This window comes from Epinephelus fuscoguttatus, linkage group LG21 (assembly GCF_011397635.1).
Source record: "Epinephelus fuscoguttatus linkage group LG21, E.fuscoguttatus.final_Chr_v1".
NCBI classification, from domain to species: domain Eukaryota; kingdom Metazoa; phylum Chordata; class Actinopteri; order Perciformes; family Serranidae; genus Epinephelus; species Epinephelus fuscoguttatus.
Window position 1 is genome coordinate 38968349 of NC_064772.1, and position 15738 is coordinate 38984086.

The following is a 15738-nucleotide window of genomic DNA, read 5'->3' on the forward strand; positions in this document are numbered from 1 at the left end:
CTCCCTCTTCCCCCTCCTCTTCTTCCTCTCTCCCTCTTCCCCCTCCTCTTCTTCCTCCTCCTCTTCCTCCCCTTCTTCTTCCTCTTCTTTCTCCTCTTCCTCTTCCCCCTCCTCTTCCTCCTCTCTTCCTCCTCTTCTTCATCCTCTTCCTCCTCTTTCACCTCTCGTCCTATTCTTCCTCCTCTCTTCCTCGTCTTTCACCTCTCTTCCTCCTCTTCCTCCTCTTCCTCCTCTCCTGGTAGTTTTCACACAAACTTTCATGTGTCTAAAACATGAGAACACAAACAGCTCATCAGTCTCTCTCACACACACACACGCGAAGCCTTTGGTCATCGACACTGATCCATCCTATTGATCATGTATTGATCATGTATTGATCAGCAGCTGTGATCATGTGGAGACTGAACTGCACCAGTGCTGATGATTATGATCAAACATCATTATTGATCGTATTGATTGTATATGTAGCTCAAGACTGGGTCATGGAGCTGCAGTGAGAACACACTGACACAGTAGAGACACAGTAGAGACACAGACATACAGTAGAGACACAGTAGACACAGTAGAGACACAGTAGACACAGTAGAGACACAGTAGAGACACAGACATACAGTAGAGACACAGTAGACACAGTAGAGACACAGTAGAGACACAGACATACAGTAGAGACACAGTAGACACAGTAGAGACACAGACATACAGTAGAGACACAGTAGACACAGTAGAGAAACAGTAGACACAGTAAAGACACAGTAGACACAGTAGAGACAGTAGAGACTCAGAGACACAGTAGAGACAGTAGAGACACAGTAGACACAGTAGAGACACAGTAGACACAGTAGAGACAGTAGAGACACAGTAGAGACAGTAGAGACACAGAGACACAGTAGAGACTCAGAGACACAGTAGAGACAGTAGAGACACAGTAGACACAGTAGAGACAGTAGACACAGTAGACACAGTAGAGACACAGTAGACACAGTAGAGACAGTAGAGACACAGTAGAGACAGTAGACACAGTAGAGACACAGTAGACACAGTAGAGACAGTCGAGACACAGTAGAGACAGTAGAGACACAGTAGAGACAGTAGAGACAATAGACGCAGTGGAGACACAGAGACACAGTAGAGACACAGTATAGACAGTAGACACAGTAGAGACACAGAGACACAGTAGAGACAGTAGAGACACAGAGACACAGTAGAGACACAGTAGAGACAGTAGACACAGTAGACACAGTAGAGACACAGAGACACAGTAGACACAGTAGAGACACAGTAGAGACAGTAGAGACACAGAGACACAGTGGAGACAGTAGAGACTCAGAGACACAGTAGAGACAGTAGACACAGTAGAGACAGTAGAGACACAGAGACACAGTGGAGACAGTAGAGACTCAGAGACACAGTAGAGACAGTAGACACAGTAGACACAGTAGAGACAGTAGAGACACAGAGACACAGTAGAGACAGTAGAAACAATAGACGCAGTAGAGACACAGTAGAGACACAGAGACACAGTACAGACGGTAGAGACACAGTAGAGACAGTGGAGACACAGAGACACAGTAGAGACACAGTAGAGACAGTAGACACAGTAGAGACACAGAGACACAGTAGAGACACAGTAGAGACACAGTAGACACAGTAGAGACACAGACACAGAGACAGTAGAGACACAGTAGAGACAGTAGAGACACAGTAGAGACAGTAGACACAGTAGAGACACAATAGAGACACAGTAGAGACAGTAGACACAGTAGAGACATAGTAGAGACAGTAGAGACAGTAGACACAGTAGAGACACAGTAGAAACAGTAGAGACACAGTAGACACAGTAGAGACAGTAGAGACACAGTAGAAACAGTAGAGACACAGTAGAGACAGTAGACACAGTAGAGACAGTAGAGACACAGTAGAAACAGTAGAGACACAGTAGAGACACAGTAGACACAGTAGAGACAGTAGACACAGTAGAGACATAGTAGAGACAGTAGAGACATAGTAGAGACAGTAGAGACACAGTAGAAACAGTAGAGACACAGTAGAGACAGTAGACACAGTAGAGACAGTAGAGACACAGTAGACACAGTAGAGACACAGTAGAAACAGTAGATACAGTAGACACGGTAGGGACACAGTAGAAACAGTAGAGACACAGTAGAAACAGTAGAGACATTAGAGACACAGTAGAGACAGTAGAGACACAGTAGACATAAGAGGAGACGAGAAAACAAACCTGCCTGTGTTCACTGTGTTTCATGGTGTTGAGCTGCAGCACAACTCTGAAACATGGTTATTAACACACACACACACACACACACACACACACACACACACACACACACAGATTGACAGTGAACATGCTCACTATGTCACGGTGTGTCTTCAGCAGCACATTGTGGACGTATTGATCCATTGACCAGATATTAATATCAGAATCATGTCACAGGCTCTGCAGCAGTAAGACAGGTTCTTCAGCAGTAAGACAGGCTCTGCAGCAGTAAGACGGGCCCTGCAGCAGTAAGACAGGTTCTTCAGCAGTAAGACGGGTTCTGTAGCAGTAAGACAGGTTCTGTAGCAGTAAGACGGGTTCTGTAGCAGTAAGACAGGTTCTTCAGCAGTAAGACGGGTTCTGTAGCAGTAAGACAGGCTCTGCAGCAGTAAGACAGGTTCTTCAGCAGTAAGACGGGTTCTCCAGCAGTAAGACAGGTTCTGTAGCAGTAAGACGGGTTCTGTAGCAGTAAGACAGGTTCTGCAGCAGTAAGATGGGTTCTGCTCCAGTAAGACAGGTTCTGCAGCAGTACGACAGGTTCTGCAGCAGTAAGATGGGTTCTGCTCCAGTAAGACAGGTTCTTCAGCAGTAAGACGGGTTCTGTAGCAGTAAGACGGGCCCTGCAGCAGTAAGACAGGTTCTTCAGCAGTAAGACGGGTTCTGCAGTAGTAAGACAGGTTCTGTAGCAGTAAGACGGGTTCTGTAGCAGTAAGACAGGTTCTGCAGCAGTAAGATGGGTTCTGCTCCAGTAAGACAGGTTCTGCAGCAGTACGACAGGTTCTGCAGCAGTAAGACAGGCTCTGCTGCAGTACGACAGGTTCTGCTCCAGTAAGACAGGTTCTGCAGCAGTACGACAGCTTCTGCAGCAGTAAGACATGTTCTGCTGCAGTAAGACAAGTTCTGCAGCAGTACGACAGGTTCTGCAGCAGTACGACAGGTTCTGCTCCAGTAAGACAGGTTCTGCAGCAGTAAGACAGGTTCTGCAGCAGTAAGACAAGTTCTGCAGCAGTACGACAGGTTCTGCAGCAGTACGACAGGTTCTGCTCCAGTACGACAGGTTCTGCAGCAGTAAGACAGGTTCTGCTGCAGTACGACAAGTTCTGCAGCAGTAAGACAGGTTCTGCAGCAGTAAGACAGGTTCTGCTCCAGTAAGACGGGCCCTGCAGCAGTAAGACAGGTTCTGCAGCAGTAAGACAGGTTCTGCAGCAGTAAGACAGGTTCTGCTCCAGTAAGACGGGCCCTGCAGCAGTAAGACAGGTTCTGCAGCAGTACGACAGGTTCTGCAGCAGTAAGACAGGTTCTGCAGCAGTACGACAGGTTCTGCTCCAGTACGACAGGTTCTGCAGCAGTAAGACAGGTTCTGCTGCAGTACGACAAGTTCTGCAGCAGTAAGACAGGTTCTGCAGCAGTAAGACAGGTTCTGCTCCAGTAAGATGGGCCCTGCAGCAGTAAGACAGGTTCTGCTCCAGTAAGATGGGCCCTGCAGCAGTAAGACAGGTTCTGCTCCAGTAAGATGGGCCCTGCAGCAGTAAGACAGGTTCTGCTCCAGTAAGATGGGCCCTGCAGCAGTAAGACAGGTTCTGCTCCAGTAAGATGGGCCCTGCAGCAGTAAGACAGGTTCTGCAGCAGTACCACAAGTTCTGCAGCAGTAAGACAGGTTCTGCTGCAGTACGACAGGCTCTGCTGCAGTACGACAGGCTCTGCTGAGGCCTGAAGGGTTAAACTGGGACAGACAGCAACACCAGTATGTTTCCAGTGTGGTGATGTAGCAGCTGGATCAGAAACCAGTCCGTCACTCTGATCTGTATGGAAACCAATTAACAACAAAGTCATTAAGGAACGTCTGAAGCTCATTAGGAGTGTGTTTACTGTGTGTGTGTGTGTGTGTGTCTGTGTGTGTGTGTGTGTGAGTGTGTGTGTGTGTGTCTGTGTGTGTGTGTGTGTGTGTGTGTGTGTGTGTGTGTGTGTGTGTGTGTGTGTGTGTGTGTCTGTGTGTGTGTGTGTGTGTGTCTGTGTGTGTGCCGCCTGACTCGGCCCATGTGCGGCAGAGTGTCGGCAGACTGGACTGTGTTCTGGCTCCCTGGTGCCAAATGTTAGCCGGCTTTGGCCCAGATCTGACCCAGGTTCAGCTGTTACAGACACAGCTCCCGACTGAATTGGCGGCCAGCACAAAACGTTCTGGCCCGTTGATGGTCGCCAGATCTGGGCCCTATTGGTGGTGTAGACATCCTGGCTGAGACACGGCTGCCAGAATCACGCCAGTTGATTTGGCCCAGTTCTGTGACATCATTCATCTTGAGTCTTAGCCCAGTCAGAGTGTCTCTTTGTGGTGGTTTTATGTCTGTTTGTGTTGTTTTGTGTCTCTTTGTGTTGTTTTGTGTCTCTTTGTGGTGTTTTTGTGTCTTTGTGGTGGTTTTGTGTCTCTTTGTGTTGTTTTGTGTCTCTTTGTGATGTCTTATGTCTGTTTGTGTTGTTTTGTGTCTCTTTGTGATGTTTTATGTCTGTTTGTGTTGTTTTGTGTCTCTTTGTGGTGGTTTTGTGTCTGTTTGTGTTGTTTTGTGTCTCTTTGTGGTGGTTTTGTGTCTCGTTGTGATGTTTTGTGTCTCTTTGTGGTGGTTTTGTGTCTCTTTGTGTTGTTTTGTGTCTCTTTGTGGTGGTTTTGTGTCTCGTTCTGATGTTTTGTGTGTCTTTGTGGTGGTTTTGTGTCTGTTTGTGTTGTTTTGTGTCTCTTTGTGGTGGTTTTGTGTGTCTTTGTGTTGTTTTGTGTCTCTTTGTGATGTTTTATGTCTGTTTGTGTTGTTTTGTGTCTCTTTGTGGTGGTTTTGTGTCTCTTTGTGTTGTTTTGTGTCTCTTTGTGGTGGTTTTGTGTCTCGTTGTGATGTTTTGTGTGTCTTTGTGGTGGTTTTGTGTCTGTTTGTGTTGTTTTGTGTCTCTTTGTGGTGGTTTTGTGTGTCTTTGTGTTGTTTTGTGTCTCTTTGTGATGTTTTATGTCTGTTTGTGTTGTTTTGTGTCTCTTTGTGGTGGTTTTGTGTCTCGTTGTGATGTTTTGTGTCTCTTTGTGGTGGTTTTGTGTCTCTTTGTGTTGTTTTGTGTCTCTTTGTGTTGTTATTTTTTAATGTTTTGTTTTGCCTGCTAAAAACAGCAGTGACTTCATGTGTAGTGATCATCTGTGTGCCAGTGCAGTGTAAGTTAGACAATAACAGACATAAACTAAAGTAACACTAACATTTGATTTTAGAGTATTTGGTCAAGTGATATGTTATTGTCTCTTTCGCTCCGTCCCGACATAGAGACGTCTCGGCCAGTAGCAATTCAGTTGATATCAGTCTGACACACACTCCTCTACTGAGCGTCCAGCAGCCATGACACACTCAATATACACATTATAATTAACGAAACACAAAACTTTTTCCAACCACACGTAGATCATAAACCCACGAACATAACGACTCATTGAAATCAGCAGAGAAATTAAAACGTTATAATTCTTTTTATCCACAAAATCTGCTGCTCTTTGTTCACTGTTGTTTGTTTATTGGCCAGTCTCTCTAATATGGCGCCACTGCTGACGTATCCCTCCACACACTCAGTCCGGCGTCCACATGTATATGCGTACGGTCTGTACGTCCGCGGTTACAGTGCCGTGCACACTCCGACCACATGAGAACAAATCCAGGTGCAGCTGACAGCTTGGAGAGAAGAAGAGGTGAAAACTAAAGATCTTTGAGTGTTTGACGTCTGTCTGTGTGTCTGCAGCCTCGGGGTGTGTTGGATATCTCCTCCTGTCCGTCCCTCTCTGCTGCACATATGGAGGGCTGTGGGGGCACAGTGTGTGTGTGTGTGTGTGTGTGTGTGTGTGTGTGTGTGTGTGAGTGTGAGAAGCAGCAGAGAATGAAATTAAACTCTCAGAGGCCCGGGTCCAAGATGGCCGCTACGCCCTAATAACCGTGGTGATGGAGCGAGGCTAATTAGCGTGCACGGTCGTCGGGGGCGACGGCTGTTTGAGCCCATAGTTGGTAGTTTGTCAGTTTATTGACTCTGAGGTTGTTTATTGTTTGTTGTTGTTCGTCAGTCCAAATGTTTCAGTTGGTCCTTTGTTCCATATCTTGTCTGAAGACAAGTCAAAACTTTGATCCAGATTAAGATGTTTTCAGTCTATTGTAAGGGTAAGTTAAGGATGTTTTTAAGGGACGGTAGTCTGGTACTCTTTGTGTTGGTTACTTGTCTCTTTGTCGTTTTGTGTCTCTCTGTGATGGTTTTGTGTCTCTTTGTGTTGTTTTGTGTCTCTCTGTGATGGTTTTGTGTCTCTTTGTGTTGGTTACTTGTCTCTTTGTCGTTTTGTGTCTCTCTGTGATGGTTTTGTGTCTCTTTGTGTTGTTTTGTGTCTCTCTGTGATGGTTTTGTGTCTCTTTGTGTTGGTTACTTGTCTCTTTGTCGTTTTGTGTCTCTCTCTGATGGTTTTGTGTCTCTTTGTGTTGTTTTGTGTCTCTCTGTGATAGTTTTATGTCTCTTTGTGATGTTTTGTGTCTCTTTGTGGTGGTTTTATGTCTCTTTGTGATGTTTTGTGTCTCTTTGTGGTGGTTTTATGTCTCTTTGTGTTGTTTTGTGTCTTTGTGGTGGTTTTGTGTCTCTTTGTGTTGTTTTGTGTCTCTTTGTGTTGTTTGGTGTCTTGTTGTGGTGGTTTTGTGTCTCTTTGTGGTGGTTTTGTGTCTTTTTGTGTTGTTTTGTGTCTCTTTGTGTTGTTTTGTGTCGCTTTGTGTTGTTTTGTGTCTCTTTGTGTTGGTTACTTGTCTCTTTGTCGTTTTGTGTCTCTCTGTGATGGTTTTGTGTCTCTTTGTGTTGTTTTGTGTCTCTCTGTGATGGTTTTGTGTCTCTTTGTGTTGGTTACTTGTCTCTTTGTCGTTTTGTGTCTCTCTGTGATGGTTTTGTGTCTCTTTGTGTTGTTTTGTGTCTCTCTGTGATGGTTTTATGTCTCTTTGTGATGTTTTGTGTCTCTTTGTGGTGGTTTTATGTCTCTTTGTGTTGTTTTGTGTCTTTGTGGTGGTTTTGTGTCTTATTGTGTTGTTTTGTGTCTCTTTGTGGTGGTTTTATGTCTCTTTGTGATGTTTTGTGTCTCTTTGTGTTGGTTACTTGTCTCTTTGTCGTTGTTTTGTGTCTCTGTGTGATGGTTTTGTGTCTCTTTGTGTTGTTTTGTGTCTCTTTGTGGTGGTTTTATATCTCTTTGTGTTGTTTTGTGTCTTTGTGGTGGTTTTGTGTCTCTTTGTGTTGTTTTGTGTCTCTTTGTGGTGGTTTTATGTCTCTTTGTGATGTTTTGTGTCTCTTTGTGTTGGTTACTTGTCTCTTTGTCGTTGTTTTGTGTCTCTCTGTGATGGTTTTGTGCCTCTTTGTGATGTTTTGTGTCTCTTTGTGTTGGTTACTTGTCTCTTTGTCGTTGTTTTGTGTCTCTCTGTGATGGTTTTGTGTCTCTTTGTGGTGGTTTTATGTCTCTTTGTGATGTTTTGTGTCTCTTTGTGTTGGTTACTTGTCTCTTTGTCGTTGTTTTGTGTCTCTCTGTGGTGGTTTTGTGTCTCTTTGTGTTGTTTTGTGTGTCTTTGTGTTTTTTTAATGTCTCTTTGTGTTGTTTTGTGTTTCTTTGTGGTGGTTTTGTGTCTTTTTGTGTTGTTTTGTGTCTCTTTGTGTTGTTTTGTGTCTCTTTGTGGTGGTTTTGTGTCTTTTTGTGTTGTTTTGTGTCTCTTTGTGTTGTTTTGTGTCTTGTTGTGGTGGTTTTGTGTTGCTTTGTGTTGTTTTGTGTCTCTTTGTGTTGTTTTGTGTCTCTTTGTCGTTTTGTGTCTCTCTGTGATGGTTTTATGTCTCTTTGTGATGTTTTGTGTCTCTTTGTGGTGGTTTTATGTCTCTTTGTGTTGTTTTGTGTCTTTGTGGTGGTTTTGTGTCTTATTGTGTTGTTTTGTGTCTCTTTGTGGTGGTTTCGTGTCTCTTTGTGTTGGTTTGTGTCTTTGTGTTGTTTTGTGTCTCTTTGTGTTGTTTTGTGTCTCTTTGTGTTGGTTTGTGTCTTTGTGTTGTTTTGTGTCTCTTTGTGTTGGTTTGTGTCTTTGTGTTGTTTTGTGTGTCTTTGTGTTTTGTGTCTCTTTGTGGTGGTTTTGTGTCTCTGTCGTGGTTTTGTGTCTCTTTGTGGTGGTTTTGTGTCTCTTTGTGGTGGTTTTGTGTCTTACTGTGTTGTTTTGTGTCTCTTTGTGGTAATTTTGTGTCTTATTGTGTTGTTTTGTGTCTCTTTGTGGTGGTTTTGTGTCTCTTTGTGTTGGTTTGTGTCTTTGTGTTGGTTTGTGTCTCTTTGTGGTGGTTTTGTGTCTCTTTGTGTTAGCTTGTGTCTCTTTGCGGTGGTTTTGTGTCTCTTTTTGGTGGTTTTGTGTCTTATTGTGTTGTTTTGTGTCTCTTTGTGTTGTTTTGTGTCTCTTTGTGGTGGTTTTGCGTCTCTTTGTGTTAGCTTGTGTCTTTTTGTGGTGGTTTTGTGTCTCTTTGTGTTGGTTTTGTGTCTTTGTGTTGTTTTGTGTCTCTTTGTGTTGTTTTGTGTCTCTTTTTGTTAGCTTGTGTCTCTTTGTGGTGGTTTTGTGTCTTTGTGGTGGTTTTGTGTGTCTTTGTCGTTGTTTTGTGTCTCTCTGTGATGGTTTTGTGTCTCTTTGTGTTGGTTTGTGTCTTTGTGTTGTTTTGTGTCTCTTTGTGGTGGTTTTGTGTCTTATTGTGTTGTTTTGTGTTTCTTTGTGGTGGTTTTGTGTCTCTTTGTGTTGGTTTGTGTCTTTGTGTTGTTTTGTGTCTCTTTGTGGTGGTTTTGTCTCTTTGTGGTGGTTTTGTGTCTCTTTGTGTTAGCTTGTGTCTCTTTGTGGTGGTTTTGTCTCTTTGTGGTGGTTTTGTGTCTCTTTGTGTTAGCTTGTGTCTCTTTGTGGTGGTTTTGTGCCTCTTTGTGTTAGCTTGTGTCTCTTTGTGGTGGTTTTGTGTCTCTTTGTGTTGTTTTGTGTCTCTTTGTGGTTTATAACTCAGTAACAGCAGAACGACTAAAACCTTAAAACTGAACAGAGAGGTGTCTGTAATTAGAGCACTACTGTTAACTCAGCAACGTGCGCGCACACACACACACACACACACACACACACACACACACACACACACACACACACACACACACAGTGTAACACACTCCCTGATGACCTAGTGTGTCCAGGTTCATGACTGTCGCTGATTCAGGACTTTACCTTTTCCTCCCGAGTGTGTATGTGTGTGTGTGTGTGTGTTTGTGTGTGTGTTCAGGTGCAGTCAGCTCTTTGTTCTGTCTCGTCAGGGTTTTAATGAAGCTCACAGATTAAACACACACACACACACACACTGAAGACAGGTGTGTGTGTGTGTGTGTTGAAGGTCCTCAGTGAGTTAATTATCTCTCTTCAAACCTCTGAGACTTCCTTCCTTTATTTCCTTCCTCTCTTCCTGTTTCCTGTCCCTCTTCTTTTTCTTCTTCTCTCCGTCTGACTCGACTTCAGAGCAAACTTTAGCTGCTTGTCTGTTTCATTCATTCATTCATTCATTCATTCATTCATTCAGCCATCATGCGTTCATGTTAGTTAGGGACTGAAGTGAGTCAGCAGTGAGATGAGGTGATTCAAACATGATGAAGATGATTTCTGTTTCTGTCACCTGACGTGGTCCCCTCTGTACCTGACGTGGTCCCATCTGTAGCTGACATGGTCCCCTCTGTACCTGACATGGTCCCCTCTGTAGCTGACATGGTCCCGTCTGTACCTGACATGGTCCCCTCTGTACCTGACGTGGTCCCCTCTGTAGCTGACATGGTCCCCTCTGTACCTGACATGGTCCCCTCTGTAGCTGACATGGTCCCGTCTGTACCTGACATGGTCCCCTCTGTACCTGACGTGGTCCCATCTGTAGCTGACATGGTTCCCTCTGTACCTGACGGGTTCCCTCTGTACCTGACATGGTCCCATCTGTAGCTGACGTGTTCCCGTCTGTACCTGACGTGGTCCCCTCTGTACCTGACGTGGTCCCGCCTGTACCTCACGTGGTCCCGCCTGTACCTGACGTGGTCCCCTCTGTACCTGACGTGGTCCCCTCTGTACCTGACGTGGTCCCCTCTGTAGCTGACGTGGTCCCCTCTGTACCTGACGTGGTCCCCTCTGTAGCTGACGTGGTCCCCTCTGTACCTGACATGGTCCCCTCTGTAGCTGACGTGGTCCCCTCTGTACCTGACGTGGTCCCCTCTGTAGCTGACGTGGTCCCCTCTGTAGCTGACATGGTTCCCTCTGTACCTGACGTGGTCCCCTCTGTACCTGACGTGGTCCCCTCTGTAGCTGACGTGGTCCCCTCTGTAGCTGACGTGGTCCCCTCTGTAGCTGACGTGGTCCCCTCTGTACCTGACGTGGTCCCCTCTGTACCTGACGTGGTCCCCTCTGTAGCTGACGTGGTCCCGTCTGTACCTGACGTGGTCCCGCCTGTACCTGACGTGGTCCCCTCTGTACCTGACGTGGTGATTAAACACTAAAAATAAAAACTCTCGGTGCACTGCAGAGCAAGCAGACAGATGTGCGACTCAGAGCTGCACGTGTCACTGACACCAGACTCAGAGCGCAGCAGACCGGTGGAAAATGTCACCATCAGTATATGATATTACTGTTTATTACTTTAGTATATATAATTTATTATTATAATTAAAATAGAACCTTTACATTAATTTCAATTCATTATTTATATTTAAAATTATATCTGTTGTGTGTGTGTGTGTGTGTGTGTGGTTAGAGTAAATACGCAGTTCTTACACTGCAGAGAATAAAAACAGGAAACAGTGACACGCCCCTTAATACAGTCATTTGTCTCTCAGTGAACCACATTTCAGCAGCTCTTCTTCTTCTGTGGTGTTTAATGATGTTGTCCTGACCCTGTGAGGTAATGAAAGAGCTGGAGCGTCCACACGTCTCCAGTGACATCAGAATGAATCCAGCTCGCGACTCGTCTTTAACAAAAAGTATAATCTGTGTTGCTTTAATCTTTTTCTATAAGTCCACATCACAGACTGAATTATCTGCAGCAAACTTTCTCTGTTCACCGTCACACAGCAGCACTTCCTGCGTGTGTTTGTGCTCGGTCCGGCTCAGATTAAAGCCGTTAGTGAAAGGAGATGCTGCGCCGGGCCCTGGTGGCCTCTGGGATTAACGCGCCGCCTTCAGACGCAGTGTCTGCAAACCCAGCGGGGATTAAAGGAGCCGGATTAAGACTCCTTTTGTTTAACATGTAAGATGAGATAGAAGCTGTGGAGGAGGATTTGTGTGTGTGAGAGAACACAGAGGGAGGCCGCTGTCACCGAGATCCTAATCTCCCCCGCTCCCTGAACTCCTCTCAGGACTATTCTTCAGCTGCTGCTGCAGGTTGCGTTCACTGACACACAGAGTCCTCTGTAAATCCCGCCTCAGTGAAAACTAACCTTTCAACCATGTGATCAGAGAACAGAACCTGCGGCTCCACCCCGCCGATGCATCTCATTAGGATTAGTTGGGTTCTCTGACAGTTCTACAGTTTGGATGTTCGACTCGCTTCATTTTGGGACAGTTCTATTGTTCGTGATACGTCCATGCTGGAGACAGAGTCGTCTGTGCGTCTCAGCAATCTCAGGAACGCCTTGAAGGAATTAGAAGTAATATCGCTTATCGCAATAATTTCTGACATAAACATCAGGCCAATAAACATCAGGCCAATAAACATCAGGCTGATAAACATCAGGCCGATAAACATCACATCAGCCCAATAAACATCAGGCCAATAAACATCAGGCCGATAAACATCAGGCCAATAAACATCAGGCCGATAAACATCAGGCCAATAAACATCAGGCTGATAAACATCAGGCCGATAAACATCACATCAGCCCAATAAACATCAGGCTGATAAACATCAGGCCGATAAACATCATATCAGGCCAATAAACATCAGGCCGATAAACATCACATCAGGCCAATAAACATCAGGCCAATAAACATCACATCAGCCCAATAAACATCAGGCCAATAAACATCAGGCTGATAAACATCAGGCCAATAAACATCAGGCCGATAAACATCAGGCCAATAAACATCAGGCTGATAAACATCAGGCCGATAAACATCACATCAGCCCAATAAACATCAGGCTGATAAACATCAGGCCGATAAACATCATATCAGGCCAATAAACATCAGGCCGATAAACATCACATCAGGCCAATAAACATCAGGCCGATAAACATCACATCAGCCCAATAAACATCAGGCTGATAAACATCAGGCCGATAAACATCATATCAGGCCAATAAACATCAGGCCGATAAACATCACATCAGGCCAATAAACATCAGGCCAATAAACATCACATCAGGCCAATAAACATCAGGCTGATAAACATCACATCAGGCCAATAAACATCACATCAGGCCAATAAACATCAGGCTGATAAACATCAGGCTGAGAAACATCACATCAGGCCGATAAACATCAGGCCAATAAACATCAGGCCGATAAACATCACATCAGGCCAATAAACATCACATCAGGCCAATAAACATCAGGCTGATAAACATCAGGCTGAGAAACATCACATCAGGCCGATAAACATCAGGCCAATAAACATCAGGCCGATAAACATCACATCAGGCCGATAAACATCAGGCCAATAAACATCAGGCCGATAAACATCACATCAGGCCAATAAACATCAGGCTGATAAACATCAGGCCAATAAACATCACATCAGGCCAATAAACATCACATCAGGTCTTCATCATCATCATCCTCCTCTGTCTCAGCACTACCATTTAATCCTGATTAAAGTCATGTTGTGTTTCTGATGTTCACCTGTAGTTCGGGGTCATATGGGGGCGGGGCCAGTGAGGCAGGTATGAAGAGTCACACCTGTTGTTTGATTTGGTTCAGTCAGAGCTGTGGAATATGAAATCAGCCTGTCAGCTGAACACAGACTCCAGCTTACACACATCTTCAGATACAAACGTGTGAAGTTAGCGAATGGCGCTGGACAGGAAACAATCCACGTCGCTGCAGTGAACCAATCAGCATGAGTATCACCACCTGTAGCTGACACATGAACATGTGTGGTTAATGGAAGTTTGTGTGAAAAGTCTTGTCTTAGAAAATAACTCAGGTAAAGGTGATTATTATTTTTAATATTTATTGTAGACCGCTGAAACCTTGATTTCTACATGTGCTCCTGAATGTGATCAAATATATGAGTCCACATTCAGCACATGTGAGTTTGACCTCTGGGAGATATTCACAGACACTGACATGTTGATCAGTGTGAGTGAATCTTATACATCCTGTCACGTTGATGGTGACGTGTGAGACTGAAACGCTGAAGATACGTTTAACATTTAAAGAGTGGCTGTAAAGTAGCTGCTGAAGTGACGTCTGATACGAGTATGCCCCGACGTGGATGTAAACCGCGAGCTGATTGGTTGGTGGAGTCACAAGGCCATTCAGAGTTCATTCTAGTTATTTATGCTTGACATTTTTCCTCCCACCTCCTCCTTCGGTTAAATTCAGATAAAACTCTTTGATTCCAACCTCTGGTTTCAAATTCATGTTGGCAAGGTCGTCCGAACTTCCTGTAACCGTCTGAGGAATAAAACTGAACTCTGAGCTTCAGAGACACGCTTTCATTTCCTCTCCTTTAGATCACTGTACAACAAACCCCCTCTTAATGTTTTCATATGGCTTAATGTCCCTCTAAATCACAGTGCCCTCATAAACCTGCACAGAGCTGCAGGTCCCCACAGGGCAGGAGCCTGTTGTAGAGCTGTTCCACTATTAAATTACGTGATATTAGAATAAACTGTATTTTATTATATTATATTACACTTTACTATCTTATGATACGTTACGTTATGTTATAGTATGTTGTTACGTTATGTGACGTCACATTACGTTATACATTACACTTCAATATATTATGTTACGTTAGGTTGTGTTTTATAATGTTGGTACACTATGTTGTGTTACGTGATGTTACGTGACTATCTCGCCACGTTACATTATGTTACGTCATGTTGTGTTACATCATAATAACATATACATGTTACTTTACGTCACGTTACATCACATAATGTTTTTATGATGTTATTATTATATCACATCACATCACATCATAACACATCAGTCCGTTCACTATAAATCAGACTTTATTTTAGCATCCTGACCATCCTGGGACCTTAATGGTGCCCACAGTGCTCAGATGAGGGCGGGGCTTTATAAGAAGGTAGAGACCAGGTGTCCAACTGTCGCCGCGCTGAAAAATAAAAACTCCACATACGTCCTGAGGCAGAGTCAACTTCAGTCCTGCAGAGGACACTGACCACCGTGAGGACGGGGGCGGGTTTCAGGGGGACACCTCAGAGTTCTTGTTCAGCATGTGACTGTTGTCATAGTAACGGAGCGTCTCCGTAGCAGCAGGCAGGATTTTTTTCCCTTCTCCTCAGATTAACTAAATTATTTCTGCGACATCAGATTATCAAAACAGTCAGCGTGTCTTCAGCAGATTACAACACACCGCTGACAGTGTGTGTGTGTGTGTGTGTGTGTGTGTGTGTGTAATCCCTGTCCAGAGATGTCAGTCTGATTAGTGTTGTGGTCCAAATCCCTGATCATATTCACAGGATTATTGTTTGAAGATGTGTATGTGAAGACAGACTGAAGTAATGAGACAGGGATTACTGAGTGTGTGTGTGTGTGTGTGTGTGTGTGTGTGTGTTATCAGTATAATCTGTGTTAAGATGCTTCCTGCCTGTTCAGCAGCTCTCTTACTTAAAACAAAAACATGTGTGTGACTCTGTCGCTGTGAGGACCGGCTCATCTTCCTCGATACAGAATGAGTCTTTACATGTCTGACGTTTGTTTCCTCTCCCATTTGGCGCCGTTCTGACACACAACAACGCTGCAGACGCTCCTGTACTGCCCCAAACACTGGATCAGCGACTGCATCATTTTATTTATACATTTTAAGGTACTGTCACATGCTTTTAAAAGGCTGACACCAATAAACTGCCAACTGGTTCATTTAAAAAAACAGAAATGATGTGAAACAGCGGCGGCTTTTCCTTCAGGTCCAAAGCTCCCCTGACTCAGTGAGTCTTCAACGCCACATTTCAAAGCTCGGTCGATTTACAGGTGATGACATTTCAAATCCAGTTCGATTTGTAATGAGATGAAACCATTTTAAAACGTTGTAGAGAAAAGTGTCAGCGGTGTGAACTGGCCGGTCTGAGCTGGACTCAAGCCGGCTGATGGTGTCACCTGACACTCAGCTGGTCAAATGGCCGGCAGCTGGTTTTAAAGCAGGTCACCTGTTTCAACAGCCAATCAGCTTGTAGTGAAGTCAGCTGGTCAAGTCACAATGACCACAGACAGCGTGTTGGCTTCCTG

At 44.5% G+C, this 15738-nt stretch overlaps 1 protein-coding gene across 9 annotated transcripts in view; it reads left to right on the forward strand.

The window, feature by feature from the left end:
* Positions 1–15738, forward strand: part of LOC125881953 (receptor-type tyrosine-protein phosphatase mu-like) — a 202425-nt gene that overhangs the window by 543 nt on the left and 186144 nt on the right. The gene's annotated exons all lie outside the window — the stretch shown is intronic.